Genomic DNA, 20,970 nt, shown 5'->3' with positions numbered 1-20,970 from the left:
GTTTGTTTATTTTGGATTCAGCCTTGGCCTTGATTCTAAGCTGTTGATAGTATTGTCTGGAGCTAGGGGTTTTGTCAGTTTTCCAGGCTTTATCTCTAGCTTTTAGTAAGGCTCTGGTGTCCCTATTTAGCCAGGGTGCGTAGTTAGCTTTAACTCTGATCTTTCTGCTGGGAGCTAGACTATTAAGGATGTTAGAGAAGGTAGTATTGAAGTAGTCTACTGCCTGGTCTAACCCGAGTGTCCGTAGTTGTTCCCAGTTGCAGTGGCTTAGGACAGTATTTAGGTATTGTGGGGTAAGGTTACGGTCATCTCGTACAAATTTGTAGACTACTGGTTTGGGGTGACTGGAGTGTTTCTGGAGTAGGAAGGTGGGGAGATGATCACTTAAGTCATCTGGGAGGCAGCCTACTGTATAGTTTTGTTTGGGATAGTTGGTTAGTGTCCAGTCCAGTATGGATTCTCTCTGTTTTCTCATCTATTCTAGTTGGTTCTTTAATTAGTTGAGAGAACCCATATAGATTGATATGTGTAGAGGGGCTGCTGGAGTTACAGGTTGCCCAGCCAGTGTTAAGGTCTCTTAGTAGGATCGTTTCCTGAGGTAGATTGTCCTTTGTCCAGTGTAGGATGTCTTCTATTATGAGCGAGTTGTTGCCTGGAGGTATGTAGCAGCATATTATATTGCTCTTCTTTGTGTTTCTTATGGATAGGACATAAAACAGGACTTCAGCATTTTGAAAAGTGGGTGGTGTGGTGTGCAGGAGCTGGAGGTTAAGGGTGTTTTTAAAGAGAATGGCTACTCCTCCTCCTTTCCTGTTTGTTCTATCAGATCTAAGTGTATTATACCCTGGGGGAAGAAAGACTTCATCTTGGATACTGGGTTTAAGCCAGGTTTCTGTAATGGCGAGTATATCAGGGTTGTAGTGGGCTATGAATGCATGTAGGTCTGTTAGCTTGTTGGTAATACTTCTTATGTTGAAATTTAGGATTAGCAGGTCAGATGTTTGTCTAACTTAGAGGGGACCTGGATTTGGGTGAATATCACCAGAGGTTAGCAGAATTTGTAGGAGTGTCAGTATGTGTTTTTTAATATTAATTGTTTGCGAGCTTGGTCTATGAGAGTTTTTCTTAGTGTGATGAGATGGTGTGATTTTTGTTAGTGAGTAATATGTAGTTGTAAGATTTAAGATTGTAGGGCAGATGTAGAAATCTGAGTGGGTTTGAGAGGGTGGGCTAGTGTGGGTAGTGTGATAGCAGCTGTGCAGCGGTAGATCTGTAAGGAAGTTAGGAAGGTTAGTGATAGTAGAGCTAGTGATAGGGATGTGAGTGTGGGTAACATGATACTACTTTGAGTAAGAAGTACAACTAGGATTCTTGATTGGTTGTGAGTAAGAAGTACAACTAGGATTCTTGGTTGGTTGTGTGTGAGGGTAGAGCTGGGTTGTCTGGGAACGTGTTTTGGGAGTGGGATCAGTGTGGGATGTAATTGGATTGGGGGGTGGGGGGAGGTAGGATGAGTGGGTTGGGCTAGTTGTTATGGAATTAGGGGTTGGACTACTGGTCAGGTGATTAGGGGTTAGAATAAAAGTAGAAGTAGTGGGGGCGGGTGGGCATAGGGGGAAGGGAGGGGAGCGGAGCAAGCGTGAGCGCAGCGAGGGCGAGCGAAGCGGGCTAACACCGACTCCAAGTGTGTCTTTAGGCTTTGGTAAGTATGTAATGTTAGCTTAAATTGTAATATGTTCAACTGAAATTTTAACTAATTTAATATGTTTGCACTAAGTTATAGACTATGTTATGGGCACAGAGTATAATTTTCTGACATTCTTAAAAGGATAAGGAATTAAAGCTGGGGTTAGTTACAGATGAAACAGGAGAGGAAATGAAATGCTCTTTTATAGATTTGAGTATTTCTCAAAAGAAACTTGACTTTAGCTGGGGGGGGGGGCACTAACTGGAGAGCAGTATACAACTGTTTAGTCCTGGTGATGTACTCATCAGTACAGAGGTTTGACTAAGGAACTATACAGCAGAAATGTACTAATACACTCACTAACATTTGTTTAAGTTAATGCAGGTAAGGTATTTTACTGTCTGGACATGGGAGCGGAGCAAGCCCGAGCACAGCGAGGGCGGGCGAAGCGGGCTAACACTGACTGGGGCGAGTGAAGCGGGCTAACACCGACTCCAAGTGTGTCTTTAGGCTGTGGTAAGTATGTAATGTTAGCTTAAATTGTAATATGTTCAACTGAAATTTTAACTGTAATTTAATATGTTTGCACTAAGTTATAGACTATGTTATGGGCACAGAGTATAATTTTCTGACATTCTTAAAAGGATATAGAATTAAAGCTGGGGTTAGTTACAGATGAAACAGGAGAGGAAATTAAATGCTCTTTTATAGATTTGAGTATTTCTCAAAAGAAACTTGACTTTAGTTGGGGGGGGGGGGCACTAACTGGAGAGCAATATACAACTGTTTAGTCCTGGTGATGTACTCATCAGTACAGAGGTTTGACTAAGTAACTATACAGCAGAAATGTACTAATACACTCACTAACATTTGTTTAAGTTAATGCAGGTAAGGTATTTTACTGTCTGGACATGGGAGCGGAGCAAGCCCGAGCGCAGCGAGGGCGAGCAAAGCAGGCTAACACCGACTCCAAGTGTGTCTTTAGGCTTTGGTAAGTATGTAATGTTAGCTTAAATTGTAATATGTTCAACTGAAATTTTAACTGTAATTTAATATGTTTGCACTAAGTTATACCCCGGGATTCATAAAGCTTGCGCCAGGTGCACGCATAGCATAGGTGTTATAACGCCAAATATGGCCGCCGAGCGATTCAGGTACGATCCAATTCCACGTGCGCTACCGGCGTACGCCAGATCCTCGCAGCCCTCGGCGTAGGTATGCAAATCACCCCATGTGCAGTGTTGCACCATGCAAATGAAGGCATATAGCAATTCATGACGTGGTGCAGGCGTAGCGTAAGCCCATGGAAATGTAAACCAAAAAACATGGTTTACATTTTCCCAAACATAACATCGGAGCTATGGAAGAGGGCCAGACCCAGGTATCACAACGTGAACATATGCCAATGGCGAAATACACAGCCAATGGCATAAGAAAAGATGCATAACACGTAAATAACAACATTTAATGTCATGTCCACAGTAATGCACATCAGAACCGCAGGGCATGTGTGCGGAAGCTGTAACATAAAGAAATAATATAAAAATGTCATAAAATCGCAACGTAATAGAAAGCAGGTTTACAGCATAACACACAATGGTAGGCATGGAACACCACAACCAAGGTGCAAGGGTTGCTAAGGGCTTGCGATAGTGTTTGGCGCGGTAACTATGAATTAGTAGTCAATGCCATGCAAATGAGGCAGATAATACTGAATCGCAAATCTCCCGCCGGAGGAAGGTTGTACCATACGGCGCAGTGGTAGAACACCGAGGAGTGGCTCAGAGGAGATACATGACATCAGCAGAGGGGTGTGCCACTGTAGCACTAAGCACATTGGAGCATTACAAATCTGGCCTGTCCGTTGCTAAGCAAAGTTGCAGGATAGGGGTGGGGAGAAATCGTTTAGCTGAGAGCACACATGGTGGCCAAAAGCGCATGTGTACGAGAATTAAAACGTGCCCGAAACCCAGTAATTGGATGCACGTGCTGCAAACAATAGCAGAAACAGGAAGGTCAGGGGAAGAAAAGGAAATGCGGAAGTAGGGTAATTGGAGTACTAAGGAGCAATCAACACCAATCAACACACGAAGGCCAATCGACGGCAGCTGACAAGTCCACTTGCAGAAACCTGCAAAACAGGATAGGGGAGGCATGTGAATGCAAAGAAAGGAGGGGAGGTATTGGATTGCAAAGATAGGAGACCTGACACAGCAGAGCAAAGCAAACCGACAGCAGACTGGCAGTAGCACACATAACGCAAGATACACCAGGTCCAGGAAAGCACAAATGAAAGTAGGCTGCAGCATGCACGCCAGAAAATGTTAGGTGCAACGTGCAGAAATGTAAAGGGAAGGTCAAGAGGTAATCCACGGCAGGCAAATGTAATTCAACACCAAAGGCACCACAATAGTAGTTCCGGCAGGAAAACCCATAACTGAACCTGTAGCTACGAATGTACATACACACCCTATGACATCATCAGTGTTCACAGCACAATAGTATAAAGTGTGTAAGCAACCAACACACACCTGTGTATTCCCAAACACCGCACCATAGGTGTAAACACACGGGGAACTTTTAAAATGTACATGTTGGGAACTGCCATAGCTGTGATTCATCATCATGTGTTAGAGACTGACGGTGTTGTGGAGGATGATGCCGACAACCACCGCAGGCCTCGGAGGAGAAGGAGAGTGTTCAGACCAAGGGTAACTTACCAGGGGCTACATGACCTGGAGATAGTAGAGCGTTACAGGGTGGACAGGGACATCTTACAGCAAATAGTGGAGCTGTGCCAGCCACGCCTGAGAACCAGAAACAACAGAGGGGAACCCATACCAGTGGACACGAAGGTATGTGTAAGCCTGCGAATACTGGCCACAGGTACCTTTCAAAGGCCAACTGGAGATATAATGGGTATCTCACAGGCATCAGCATCCAGGGTACTACACCAGTTCCTGGATGCCATGTTACTACATGCTAATGAGCAGATATACTTCCCCGGAACTCAGGAGGAGTTGGCCAGCAATATGCGTCACTTCCACCGTGTGGCACAATACCCGGAGGTACTGGGTGCGATAGACTGCACGCACATACAAATCAAGTCACCACCTGGTGAGCAGGGTATGCGCTACATAAACCGCAAGGGATTCCACTCCATCAACTGCCAGGTCATGTGCAATGCCCAGGGCATTATCATGGATGTGTGTGCTGGCAGCCCTGGAAGCTACCATGACTCCCATATCTGGCATGCCTCACAGCTGTATCAGGTATTTGTCAGGGGGGATATCCCACATGGCCATCTCGTGGGGGATGCTGGCTATGCACTGGAGCCGTGGATGATGACTCCCATCAGAAATGCACACACACCCATGCAAGAACGCCATAATGAGGCACACGCACAAACCAGAATCATCATAGAGCGTGTGTTCGGGATGCTGAAATCACAGTTCCGGTGCTTGGATACATCTGGTGGAGCCTTGCAATACTCTCCAGGCATGTGTGCCCACATTGTCATAGTATGTGCCATGCTACATAATATGATCCTGCGGAAGCAGCTGCAGCAGGGACAAAATGGTGAAGGCCCTCATAGCCCACTGCAATTGCCAAGGCCAGTACAGGCACAGAGGGATTCAGACCATGAACACATTGTGCCAGCCCCAGTAGGCAGACGGAGGCATGCCCAATATGCCTACGCCTTGGCAAAGAGGGAATGTATAGCACATACTCTGACCATGTAGGCCCCTACGGACTGACACCTCTCCACCTGCACACACAGTAAAATGAATGGCACACAAACATGACCACCTGTAAATTGTAATGTATAGGTGGCCCAATGTGTGACTCCTACATAGGCAGCCCTCAAACATTGTAAACACAACAGCCAGTGCAACACGGAATGCCAACACCTGAACAGTACATGAGTGTTACAGAATATGGTGGTGCTGTGTGCCTGTCACTTTCCCTGCCAGATATATATATATATATATATATATATATATATATATATATATATATATATATATATATATATATATATATATATATATATATATATATATATATATAGATATAGATATAGATATATAGATATAGATATAGATATATATGTACACATATGCATATATATAATACAGATAGAAAGGGCAATAGAGGGATATATGGTGATATAGATGGATTCAGCGATATCTGCAAATATGATAGATAGTCCAACGATATTCATAACATCATGGAGGTACAAATAAATAGCATACCGCCAAGCATGGAATGTGTAACATACCGCCATGCGTAACCACGAGGCCGAAAGACCGATAGAACACAGTACCGGAACAGTACATCCACGAGTAAAAGTATGATGATATGAAGGGACGGTGAGTCACCACTGACGGTGTTGTGGTCCACGTAGGTACTGTGTTCAACTGTGTCTGTGAGTGCCGTAGTCTGTGAAAGTGTGCATCGAGGGTGCCGTGTGCGTTTCTGTGTGACTGTAATGTGTGTGTGTGTCCGCAACGTGTATGTTGGTGCCAAGTCAGAGGCAGACCAGTATGGTAGGTGTGGGTATAGCTAGCCGTAGGCATACGGTACTACCTATACCACAGTAGGAGGGACATCCCCACCCTGGGCAGGTGTGCCCTGACATAAATCAGTACAAAGGGCAAATGTCCGAGGTGTTAGGACATAAATATGTCCCATATATAATGTAACAGTCGTATTTAATAGTTATGCCTGTATGTAAGAAACTTAAATGTTACATGCAATATGATAAGTATCCAAAGTCACACAACAATAGGTATGTAGTGAGGATAAAAGTATGTGCTACCTGTGTACCGTGGCTATGTGTTGGCCTGTAAACACTGCTTTGTGTTTGCAAGTGTCCAACAATGACCACATGATAAGGTGGCAACCCATGGCAAACAGGCTCTTTTAGCAGCACAACCACAATGACTGCAAATATCTGGGACAGAAATACAAGGGATAGCTGTCACCTACACATATCCCCTGATATATCGCTGCAATTACGGAGGTATGCAAGTAGCAAGCTCACCTGCAGACGATATAGAAACCAATTAACAATGGCCCAACGTACAATCCCGTAACATAAGTCTACTAACTGTTAGCTCTCTAATCAGGGACGGAGCCCACACACATATACGGATTATGTAGAAATGTAATGCCCACAAACCGCATATGTTACGTACAACCACCGACATCCCCCACACTAGAAACTAAAGCAATACAAACTGTAATAGTAGCACAAACATCCAGTCAGTCAACTACATCTGCAGAACCCTCAGCATACTGTGTGAGAGACACAATTAAAGGCGACATGCAAAATTGCAGGTGTTGTATAATGGAACAAACAGCCATGTTACAGGTATTGATTGCAATACTCCGTTATCAGACGTCGGGATGACAGGTACACCCACATGTTGAACCAAATACTCTATCTATCACACACAATCCACGGGGGACATGAATCCAAACTATACTTGTCTCCATGCATAGCAGTTGCAGTTACTCATAACAAAACACAATACAGACCGTCTCCCCGAAGGTAGGGTAAATAGGCAATGCCCAAGTGGAGAATCCAATTATACCCCACTGTCGCCACGTAATTGGCGAATGGAGTAGCTGCACAGCTGATATGCAAGTAATTAGTCACTCAGGAACACCAATTTGCGCGAAGAATCCATATGTTTCAGGTATCGACGTATATAAGGATGACTTGCCAGACATTCAAACCATATGCTCATATCGAAAAACAGTTGAAACACTGTGAGAGAGATAGAAATGAAACGCCGTAACGACGACAAGGTATGTAGAACACCCCATATGTAAGGTTATGTATAGCATGATCTGTATTAATTAGTTTTACTGTATGTATAGCCTGGTTTGCATTAATTAAACGTGTCCGCAATGCATAAAGTGGGGAAAGGTATTTATGTAGTGATGTCTTGCTGAGCATACTAACGGTTGTAGAATCTGTGCGTCCAGCAGTGGGACACAAGGTACATAGCACAGACACCAGAAGGGATGCTACATGAGGCCATTAAACAGAACAATGCCATACAACCCGCCATCAGTGGTAGGGTATGTCCAACAAGGATGTGCCATAGCAGGGGATAGTATATGTTGATCTACTATCACAGCACACATGTGTATGGGCAAATAACATTAATGACATATGTAAGGTGGTCCCACTGAGCAAGTATGCTTTGCATTATGGGATACTATGTGAAATATGTGTAATGTATAGTATTATAGGTAGATATGACAGATATTCAACACAGCATAACAGGCATATCATGCATACCACAGGTATCGTCTATTGGTATGTACAATAACAGGAAACATATGGCCTGTAGGTATGGGACATAGTAATAGCATGATAGCTAATCTAAATGGAAGGGCTACCAAGTAACCATGCACAAAGGACAAGTAATAGCTGCACAGGTGCATAGTGGGGTACTATGCAGTCTGTCAAGTCCATGTGTAAGCACAACTACAGTGTTCACACTAGTGGCACCTCTCCAGGGTAGTGCCCTGTGAAGAGCAGAGCCAGGTGTCACCTGCACCACTGCACAGTACAGCCACTGCAGTGATCCCAGGCCTACATGTGTCTCCCAACCACCAAGGGAGGTATCACATGAACAGTGCTACTGAGTGTCCCTGCGTGATGTACAGAGGACTTATGTTCCACAGCATGCTGAGTGTCCGGTTTGGGAATGTAACCCAGAAGCACATCCCACTCATTGTGGTGTGTGTGCACATATCCATGAGCATGTTGCTCACAGTGGCATCTTCTTATGTTGCGTATGAGGAGTATATCCATCAATAATGTTGTGGACATGGGCCCTGTCTGATCAGCAGAGGTCACCCATGAGTATGTAGTATGCAAATGTGTACAGATGTGGTGTCCGTAGTGCAGCTGCATATTGAAACTCTCAGAGCTCAGTAAACGTCATGGCGTGTTAATGTTGTGGCATGTAAAGCTGTAGCTGTTGTGTAAGGTACACCCTAAATGGGGTGGTGTACCCTTGAATGTGTATAGATGTCTTGAGTTCAGAGGTACAATGGGTGCCTATGTACCAATTACACACCCAGTACAGATAGGTGTGGCCACGTAGGAGGATATCCATGCCACAGTGGCAATACGGTAACCACAGGAGTGGGTGCGACATAAGTGTGTACTGCAAACATGTACAATGTGATATGTATGTAGGGGACCACCATCCATGTGATAGTCAGTGGATGAATGGTGTAATGCAAAGGTGATGTGCATGCACCTTGTGTCATGCAGCTTGATGCCATGATAGTCATATTATGCATCTGTCACAGCGACATCCGTATGGTTGGAGTCAGTATCAGCAGGTGGAGCAATCATGGCACTTGGTATGTAGGGGTTCTAAAGCTAGGCAGGGAAAGTCCCCTTTGCCAGCCTGTTCCGCAGGGAAGCATATACTTAACATGAGGGGCCCTATGACTGAGGACCGTGGTATGCCAAAGTACCTGACATGTAGTAGGTACTATGGTATGCTGGCCTCACTGTGTGTCCTGTCCATGAGCCACATAGCATAACATCCTGCGATACAGGGTACGATGTGCAGGTGGATGTGTATGTTGTCAATACCAGAATGGGGAATGGTGCTGAAAGGCAATGAGAGGACAATGTAGGATGTGTGGACTCCCGTACCATCAGCAACTGCCCTGGTAACTGTATGAAAGGAGTCCACCATGTGTAGGGGCCATGCTCTGGCCTTAACAAGCCCAACCCGGGTGGCAGCAGAGGACGGGAGACCAACAATGTCTCAGAGAATGACGTCCTTGATGATGTGCCCCATAGCCACGCAGAACAGTCCAGTCAGGTATGTAGGACTATAGTCCCACTCGTGCAATGTGGTGCCACCTGTGTGTAGTGTGATAAATGCTGCTGTGTGCAATTCAGGGTCTACAATGTCTGAAACAAGGCTATTACTGAATATGGTGGCCTAGTGGTGAGACATGTAATTCGGAGGTTGGGGGACATCACAGCCTGGGACATTGGAAGGTGACATAGGGCCAGTGTCCCAGGACACATAGAGTGTAGCTCAGTACTGTGTAGGTGTGGCCACAGGGACACCACAGTGTTCATGTATGGATTGCAGCCCTGTAGTGAGTGAGAGGGTGTACTGTCAGCATTGAATCCATCCTCCAGCATCTTGCCAACAATACCTGGGTCTGCAATGTTCCTGAGTGACTGTTGTATGTGACAGCAGATGTGGGTGTTGCCATCGAATACTGACATACCACCATAATGCCTGGTGGTACACCCCGGAATGTGTGGCAGTCATGTTTACGTAGCTAGTCTTGGAGTATGTGATGAGGGACCCTGTGGCCCCACCACGGCTGACCAGTGAGCCACCCCACACATGGGAATGTACACCACTGTGCAACAGCCTACACCTGTTGTTGTACATCATATGTCCACGGAACATGACCACCAGAGTGGCGTCTGTTATCTGGTGTGTACCATCATGGCTCTGTGTGGAATAGCATGATCCATGCAGTTGTGTACATGCTAATTAAGTGCACTGGGGTATGTGTCAGCATTTGCATGTGCATTGTCCATCTGCACGGGTGTCATGTTAACAACCGCTGTCAGCAGACATCTGTAGTAGGTGTAGTAGTACACATGTACTGTGTATGCTGTGATGGGTGTGTTTCCGGGATGTGGCTAACACGGTAGATTAGCATATGTTTGGAATCCACCAATGATGGGATAACCCCAGGTGTGTAACACCAGTCACATGGTGGTAGTGTTCATGCCAAGGGTAATGTAGGTCTTAGAGATGCTGTGTATGTGTTGATCCAACAGAGTGGAGGGTATGACTCATGGATGTGTCGGTACATGAGTGGCTATCCCAGTGAAGTGTGGGGTAGTGTCAGTCACACATCAGTAGTAGCTGAGGCCCACTGTCCACTATACCACCATAGAAGGTATGTTACCCGTGGGTATGATGTTGACTCTGTCGCTTGTTACAATGTGTATAGCAGTCGCGGACACAGTTAGTTGCACATGGAACACCTCTGATGCACTGTGCTAAGCAACTTGCCAGGATGTGTGCAAAACATAGTGGGATATGGGAACCCTTCAGCTGTGGGTGTGCCGGTCCAGGTATGTGCCTGGAAGGTATGGTCCGTCTATAACCTGTCATTGCAGGTGTGCTCTGCAGAGCCTACAGGCAGGTCCCAGTCACTGCAGAGATTTTGGAGTGGTGCATTATAAGGTGTGCGTTGCCTGCGTGCGTCACAGGGGAAGATGCAAGCAATGTGTCACATGACCCCATGTCGCGTATGCCAGTTACCGCCATGCCAGTGACAGTTATTGGAAACTGTGCAGGACAGGCAGTATAGAAGCAGCAACAGCCTAGCATGTGAGCTGTACTCCCAGGGCCGACAGGCGCAAGTCATCTGTGCCACAGCATTGTGTTTGACCAGGACAGTCATAGCGGACAGATTCCACATGCCTATGGAATGACAATAGGAGCATAGGCAACTGTTGCAGTGACACAGTCAGTCACTGTACAGTGGTATCGTGTCCGGATGAATGCAAAATGCTCCCCAGGGCTAGGCCCACACCCTCAGGGCTATAAGACTGATGAGCTATTGCATGTCCCTGCACACGTAGTCTGTGAAGTGGCATCACAGGGCAGTCACACTAACATGGTGAATGACAGACATATCGTACCTGGTAAGGTGTGGCATGGGTGCATAGGTTATGTTGCAGAAGCAGTTACCCGACAGCAAGATGTAAGCGACTAACGCCTTGTGTAGCCTGCTGTGTGGAACTGCAGTGTGACACCCTACAGAGTCAGCTATGACTGGTGTGTTGTGAATGTTATAACACACTATTGGCTGTATGTGGTGGGCACACATGAGTCTGTGGGCTATAAGCTGGTGATGTTGTCTTCCATGATGGGGGCTACCTCTGGTGCCTACAGTGAGTATGGAGACGTACTGCACAGGTTGTCCTCGTAGGTGTGGCCAGTGGTGTAGATTATGTGAGACTATGTGATGGGTGGGGTGTGTTGCGAATGTTACACATCCCCAAATGACTGTCAGGTGCAGTCAGGGTTGGCGACAGCATTACCCCCAGCCATAGCTGTCAGCCTCCTGTCCCCAAAATGAGGAACATTAGCCCTCATACAGTGTGACAGATGGGTGAAACGTGGAACACTTACAACTGGCTTACTAACAGCGTCAACTAGGAAGGGCATATGATGGCTAAAATAGGCTGGTCTTACGTATGAAACAGATATTCCAATGAATTAATATGATTCTCATCTATGTAACCATGGCTAGCAGGTGAACTATGTACAACAATGAATGTGTGAGAGACCCTTCCAATGTGGAACCTTGAGGAACATGCACCTTTTAGAACCCCAAATGAGGTACGTTCCCCGTAATGAGGTACACCTGAGAGCTATGGGCCCAGCACGGCTGCAGATGTGCATCCCCCACAGGCTGTAGTGCCGTATGTTGGGAAGTGAGCATTGAATGTGTACATGAGACAATTGCTCTATTGCCACATGTATGACATATCCCTCATATAGACAGGCAGTAGCACTGGTATGTGAGAGTTGGACATGCCTGCATATACAACCATGTCCCACAGGATATGTGCGTTACGTGTGTACAACAGCTGTTGTACCTTAAGCAAGCTGGGAAGTGTAGGACAGCCAGTGTACCTGTGGGAAATGGTGTGGAATGGGCGCTATAGTAATCAGTAGCTCATGACATGCTCACATGTTCTGAACAAGTGCCTAGCATGACCATACAATACATATAGGGTGTTGGATAATATCAACCCACAAGTGGTGATGACAGTCATTTAGGGTGGCACTGCACTATAACCCTGCTGAGTATGGTGTGCATGTCCATGAACCATTAGCACTGTAGATGTTAGCAGTACAGATGTACAAGATAGCACGGATATTTGATTACAAATACCTTTGCATGTCACAGGAGTGTTCCACCAGTGGCCTGTTGACAGACTCACAACTACAAAAGGTGCAAGAGTGACATGTGCACAGCACATCAGTGCCAGATACAGTAGAACAGGGTTAATGTGTTGTACCCCACCCTCATTGTAGCCCATACCACACAGACAAATGTTAGGCATCTGTGTATGTAAGGCTGTGAATGGCCATGACCTATCAGTTTAGCTGTGTCAGTGTTGTGAACAACATACAGAATGGGCTGTGTGTGTGAGGTGTGACATATGTGCACAGTCTGGATGATACCAGCAGTGTCACCGCTAGGTGAACATCCCTGTACCCATAAACTACTACCTAGGCTGTGGTCAACATTATGGACACTCTGTAAGGGATGGTGCTGTGCAGTGCACCCCCCAACATGGTGACGTCTCCAGGCCTCTTAGGTAGTCATCTGAGGTACCCATGTCAGGGTGCCATCCATGAGCAGGGAGATCACTGGCCAGGCATATACAGCACTGTGGTGACCAATATTGGATCACATACCACCTGTAAGGGGTAATGGCTATGCATGGATGTGTGATACCAGCCTTCACAATCCACACCTCCACTATGCAGCATGCTGTCTACCTTGCAGAAGGACATTTGCTACACCATGAAGATGGACATGCTACATGTCCATATCCTGATCTATATGACATATGTCATGGACAGCCACCGTCCTAATACTAGGATCGCCACAGGCTGGACAGATCCCTGTGCCATATAGGTGACATACTCCCGCCATACCATGCAACCCTGTCCATCAAAGCTGCAGATGTCATCCCAGTCATACATGGTGTGATGGCTGCATGGTAGATGTACTATCAACTGACTGGATCAGCAATGTGGCACTGATGCAGCGTGCGGTGGCACAATGGCCGTCTGTAACAGCGTGGAAACCGTGCCCGCAAATGCTATGGTTGATGACCATCCCTGTGAATGTCATCTGACTATCCATTGTCCCATGTCTATCACATGTGTAATACAGGCGATCCGTGTCAGGATGTTGAACAGTTGTACATTGCTGTGTAGATGTAAATGGCAAAACACATGCATGTACAGGTATCCATGTGTATGTGTGCATTGTCACTGCTCAAGTCCATTACGGCTGTGTCTGTGTTGATATGTGACATACACAGCATCCAGGTCAACAGTAGTACCGTGGACACATCGAGGCATGTGCAGATAGGTAAGAACACAAGTGCAGGCAAATAGACATGCCCACAGCAAGACAGCATTTACATGGAGTATGAACACTGTAATGAGGTGACACACATATATGGTGATGATATCCAATGCATAATGGGTGTGACATGTGTGACACAAACACGTCAGTCATGTCAGTGTCATGATGCTTTGCAAAGATAACTGTGCAGAAGCAGTAGATGTCATAGAAATGTATGTGCAGCAGTATCTCTGTACATCTCTGAAACTGTGACCTGTCACCATCATTATGTTTTACAGATAATGCCCCATAGATGCCTCCCAGCATACACCCGCCAGGAGGATGATGTCCTCATCCCACAGCTCCATGACAACTATGACTTGTTGTTCAGCCATGTGCCACAGCATGCCCAGCAGCGGGATGACGTGTGGCAGGATCCACACAGGAGGGTGAATGATGTGGGTGGCCATAACCGCACCTACCAGCAGGTGCGCAGACACTGCACGGACCTGATACGACATGCAAAACAGCATGCCACTGCAATCGCCAGGGAACAAGGTGGAACAGGTGGTGGGCCAACAACCCAGCCCCCACTCACACACACTGAGGAGCTACTGGCCAGTCTGAGGCCATCGTGGAGGTGGGTGTCTCCCAACCAATGAGCCTGGAGTTGCCTGATAAGTCAGTAATGCACATATGGCTATTATATCCCATGTAGTTGCATGTGTCACTGTACATTATGTAAAGTAACAACATATGCCAGGTATGTGGACACACATGCTACATAATACAGTATGCTACGTTGTGTATGCACACATGTGCATACTATATGCTATTACACAGGTGAATGTGTGCACATGCACAGTGCAACCTGTGGCTGTCATACAGTCATAGATAATGTTCATACTGGTGTGTCACCCCTATACAGGTACCTCTGGCATGCCGCACAGACATGGGTCTCTTGCAGGTGAGACTGTCATCAGTATCAGGCATGTTACAGTGTAGATCTATTTGCCATGTGGCCAGTTAACACTTGCACACCTGATGTTTGTTCCAGTCACGATATGCAGGTCGCACCACCATGCATTCACACACGCCACCCATCTGCAATATATACAAACGTAATGATACACAGACTTGAAACCACAGTACTTGTCATTGTGACATGTGTGGTCAGCTGTGCATACAACGGTGGAGGTGTTCTACAATGGAGGCATATGTAGTATGCATTGGAACAACATGTGTGGTACGCACACAGTACCACACAATGAGCTGTGATTTGGGAAGCCCACAAGTGTCACCATTGTGTCATATGCCCCTGCATTGGGTGCACACATTGTGTTGTGCCACCTGACATGTCCCAGACATATAGTGTTCTGTCTGCAATATTGTCACACTATTGCATGACCTATACCCCACATACCAAACATACAACCCGTTGTCTGCATAGCCCTGTGGATTGTGACATATCTGACATGTATGGGTGTATGTCATAAGGGACCACACAGACATGTGGAGAAGATGCCCTTCACACACAATTGGCCAACACATGTGCACACATGACCATGGGGGATGGCCAGAGATATGTAGCCACACAGTACTTGGGATGAGTATACACCCTGTTGCACATTGTCCACACATGGTCCAATTATAGCCTTAGTTGACCGAATATACAGTTGATGTGGTACACTGGACAACCTCAAAGCCTGTGCACAGCTACTGGAGGTGTCACTGAAGTCTACCATATACGATCTCTCGAACATCACGACTGTGTTGCAGTTATGGCTATGCAATGTGTACATATTATGCATTCTACAGCAACATACATGCCTCATGTTGCCATGCAATGGCACAGTGTCTGTACTTCACACTGTATAGCAATGTAGATGGCTCACACTACCCTCCCATGCTCATGCACATTTGCTAAACATGCTTTCTATCTGTAGGGTATACACACAACACTGTAATGTGAAGCCCATTATGATGCTGTACATGTGTCAGGACACCATTGTGACAAACATGTATGCATGTTAATGTACATGTCAGCAGATTGCATGTCAAGGTCACGTCAGCCATGTGTACTGTTATCCTGTTCTGGGCCACATGGTGTATCACGGGGATGCATGCATACTACCATGATTGTGTGAACTGCATGGCTACTGATATGACACCTGCTTGCTGTAGTGTGCACCCCAGGGAGGTATGCTTACTAACACTATTGATGTCTGAGCTGCATGCCCTTTGCTGTATTGCAGGCATGCTGCATGCCATCTGACAAATCACATGCATGGTGTGTCTGTGTGTGTCTGTGTTTGTGCGTCTGTGCGTGTCTGTCTGTGTGTCTGTGTGTCTGTGTGTGTGTCTGTGTCTGTGTCTGTGTGGGTGTCTGTGTCTGTTTGGGTGTCTGTGTCTATGGTACTTTACAGTATTTCTTTGCATTCACAGGTGATGTAGGTGCGTTACCCTCCTGCGGTCTATCTGATGTTAGTGTCCCCACAGATACTAGCGGTGATGAACATATGCATGAAGTACAGGCAGGGTTGTCAGGGGCTGAATCTGTGCCAATGGTTACCATCCCAGCTATGTCCCCCTCTTCCCCACACACAGTTCTGCTGCCAACACATACCCCATCACCGGTGGCCATAGAGGAAGGACAGTAAGTGTCTGTTGGCGTGGAACAGGAATGTGTGGTGGCTACAGAAGGTGTGTCTACACACCATGGTGTCAGTGTAATGACTGCAGATGTGCCACACAGGCATGTGGCCGGTGCTGCTCGTAGGAGGACCTCTGGCAGACATGCAGCTGCAGGACAGAGCGCAGCAGCTGGTATCACCAGACGCATGTTCCAGACTGTAATGGTGGCACAGGCACATGCTGAATGGCAGAACAGAGAAGGGCAGAGGTTGCAGAGGGCTGCTATCCATACCCTAAATGACAACATCCAGGCATTGGCAAATGCTCAACAGCAGATTGCTAATGTTCTGTATAGGTGACTAGGTGAAATGGTCGGAATCCTTGACCGAGGCATGGCAATCCGCGAGCGGGAGCTGTCTCTGCTGGAACACCTGGTAGGAGTGAGGCGTAGGCCACGGGGATGTAGGCCAGCAACACCACCTAGTGTAGGTCGACGTGAGCATGCCACCTCACATGCCCGCTCCCATAGTGCCGGTAGCAATAGCGGTGCAGCTGGTGCTGCGCTGTCAACACCAGGACACAGCAGGCCATGTGGACGTGGCCCTGGACGGTCTTGGTGGGGACACGGTTCCAACGGACATGTGTCGTCGGACAGTAGCCACTCTGTACCTCCACCTGGTAGAGCCCGTGCAACCCCAGGCAGGCACAGGTCACTTGGCCGTGGATGGACACAGTGAGCTGTATGACCTGCACTGTACAATCTGGGGCTGTCGATTATACCCTGTATAGGCATCACAAATGGCAGAACTGTGTACACACATACACACACACAGCAAACACAACTGTAGGGTTCCACAACATCCACATGCATTCTGCACAGACATGTCAAGTCAACTCACCGGCCCTTACACACACACATGATGTTATCCATTGGTGCAGCCTATGCCCCAGGCAAACATATCACCCTGTGCATATGATGAAGCCTGTGCCGCATCCCTGTCATCCACACCATCGGTGCAGGGTTATGTACAAATATTCTGATGCACAGGGTGAACAGCATAGTGAGAGGTGTATGTAATACCTGTGTATGCATAGTGAGGGATGTGTATGTTGCAGTGGTTGTGTGTGAATACTGAGTTGTGTATTTGACATAGGTTGTGTACTGTCGACATGCACCAGTCATACCATGTAGTGCAGGTACAGCATGCATTGTGATGTGTTCACGGTATGTGTCTTGGTTACATCTGTATTACCATGTTGGTTGTGATACCCTGGTTCCCTCCTATGGTGTACTTGCATGTGCCTACAGGTAGCAGTGTTTGCAGTCCCCCACGTGTAACTGTGGAGTACACACAGGCACGTCTGGCAATATCAGCATGCTACATGTACCCTCATCCTGACTGTTGGACACACCAACATGACACAGATGTCCGCACATATACTGCACCTGACGCATGTGTTCGGTGCCACAGGCTACACTGGACAGAGACGTGACATACATAGCAGGATACATTACAGGTATGGTGACATGGTGCAGGGGTTGTACACAGCGGCCTGGCCAATGATGATGTGAGGTGTCACTTGGTAGCTGGAGGACACACTGTGCAGCAGTAGGACCCTGTAACAGTACGTGAACATGGCCACATTCACGGGGTGTACACCACAATAACACACACCCCATAGTGTGCAGCTGGGGACCCTTGCCTGTGTGGTCATCACCCTCACAGTACGATGCACCCACATGATGTGCCACAGAGAAGGGACATGCACAGGTAGCCAGTACGGCTGGGACCTATGGCATCAACAGGGTCGGGCAATGCATCACCATTACGGGTTAGTCACCACGTGGGGCTAGTGATAATTTCCCACCGTATATTAGCATACACACTCACACCAAGCACCAGACATACACACAGACACACACACACTGTGGTGACTACACATGTGCATACGGACAGCCAACGTGTGTGATGCACCTCACCGGCGAACGTCATGCTTCCCACACTGACGTATGTACAGATCTCTACAATGGTGTACAGGGATGTGTAGCAACTGGGACATATTTCCCGTGATATGTGGCATCCCTGGTCACACATTCGGACACACATGGCATTGCTGGGAATGATACACCTGCCATATAATGACACATTTGGACATGCAGCGGTATTGATTGCATTATGTGTACCAACGCTATATCTGGCAAATGTGCTGCTATATGCACAAGGGAGGTTGTAGGTGTTACAGGTGCCATATGACATATAGTTGTTAACACATGACCACTGTGTATGCATTATGTCAGCACCGTCACGTAACAGCGACATAGCGTACAGTTAGCACATGGCATGATAGGATGGTGTGTGAAACAACTGTGAGCCACCCCCTGCACACATACATCTAGACAGGTGGTTCACCACATTATGTACACACATCCCTCCATACGTGCTGTTTGTATGTCACCGTATACAGATGTCAATGATGGGTCTGCATTGCATCTGCATGTCATAGGTAGGTGCAACTATGTTACAGACATCGGCCACTGCACATGCATGTTTTCTGCATGCACATTACAGATGTCACATGTGTCTACTGTTGCCATGTTTGTATGCATTGCTATTGGACATGTGTGTTGACATACATAACACATGGACTGTGGTATGATATCACGGGTGTCACAGGTGACCAGTACAAGGGTGTGTGTCCCGGTCAACACTGCTACCCCCTGTAGTGTGAGCATTCAACAGACATGGGCCCACCTTCAATTCGTGTGTGTAGCATTGATTAGGCCAGTGTTATGCACGAGGTACATCAAAGGCCATGTATGTATGTGTTGTGTGTGCAGTCCATGCACACATCCACACAATCACATGTATGACATACCCAGACGTGTGTTCATTGGTGTACAGCAACAGTCAGGTGTCACAGCTGTGTAAGGGCCATGGTATGTCTTGAGCCGACCTGTTCATGTATACTGGTATCATTGCAATGCATAACACCTGTTGGATCCCTGTTGGTACGTGTGTACTCTGCACAGATGGTGTACACCGCTGTACAGCCCAGTGGTCATGTGTCACATGGTGTTGTGGGACCGTAAGGCTGTGTAGTGCTGCACCAACGAAATGGTGCTGACTTGACAGCTACAGTGTACACTGCAGTGTGTACATGTGTGACCTGCACCTGTGACAGCTGTGATGGCAGCTGTGTGTGTACAGGTCACTGCATGTGTGACCACCCTGTGCGTGAGGGCAGTTATACCTTACTGTGCCCTTCTGTGTGTACACTCCATCTACATGCAAGATTGCCCTTTGCAACTGCTAAGTGTGTGAGCATGCCCAGTACACCATTGTGTAGATGGACACACAGTACATTCCACACTGCGCCCTTCCGTGATTAGACTCCATGTGCATGCAAGATGGCCCTTTGCAACTGCTAAGTGTGTGAGCATGCCCAGTATGCCATTGTGTAGATGGACACACAGTACATTCCACACTGCACCCTTCCGTGATTAGACTCCGTGTGCATGCAAGATGGCCCTTTGCAACTGCTAAGTGTGTGAGCATGCCCAGTACGCCATTGTGTAGATGGACACACAGTACATTCCAAACAGACGTGTGATACTAAGCATGTGGGCATGGCCATTGACATCCTGTATAGCCATGGTGGTCATCCAGGCACCAGATGTCCAATTTCAATGTCACGATGGATGCCTACATTGAACACACTTGTTGCTCTCTCGAAGGGTGTACTGTCTGTGGCGCATCCCGTATCTATTTAGTGCTGTTGTGCTCCGTAGATATTTAGTTGGCCCGATGACAGCACTGCCGTGTTTGTGTACTTCTACCTTGGGACGGTAATATGCTTTCAGACCGCTCACTCTCTAAACATTCCCTATCGGCATCTTTGCCTTTGCGGATGATGTCACCCACCTAGAAGTATGCCTCTGGGAGTGCTGTGTTCAGTAATCTTGGTAGCGCGTTCTGTAAATGCGTAATGCTGTAGTGTGTTAGAGAAGGTAGGTGTATGTTCAACTCCCGGCCCTTCCAAGTGTGTGTGTGTGTGTGTGTGTGTGTGTGTGTGTGTGTGTGTGTGTGTGTGTGTGTGTGTGTGTGTGTGTTTCCAGCTACCAGGGGAGACAGTAATGCTTTTAGATGCCTCACAACACATACATTCCCTATCGGCGTTTTTTCCTTTGCGGATGATGTCACCCACCTAGAAGTATGCCTCTGGGAGTGCTGTGTTCAGTAATCTCAGCAGCGTGTTCTGTAAATGCGTAATGCTGTAGTGTGTTAGAGTAGGTAGGTGTATGTTCAACTCCCGGCCCTTCCAAGTGTGTGTGTGTCTCCAGCTGCCTGGGGACACAGTAATGCTTTTAGATGTCTCACAACACATACATTCCCTATCGGCGTCTTTGCCTTTGCGGATGATGTCACCCACCTAGAAGTATGCCTCTGGGAGTGCTGTGTTCAGTA

This window comes from Protopterus annectens, chromosome 6.part1, assembly GCF_019279795.1.
Source record: "Protopterus annectens isolate FY-2018-M chromosome 6.part1, PAN1.0, whole genome shotgun sequence".
In the NCBI taxonomy this organism is placed as follows: Eukaryota; Metazoa; Chordata; order Ceratodontiformes; family Protopteridae; genus Protopterus; species Protopterus annectens.
Note: the sequence above shows the minus strand (reverse complement) of the source record.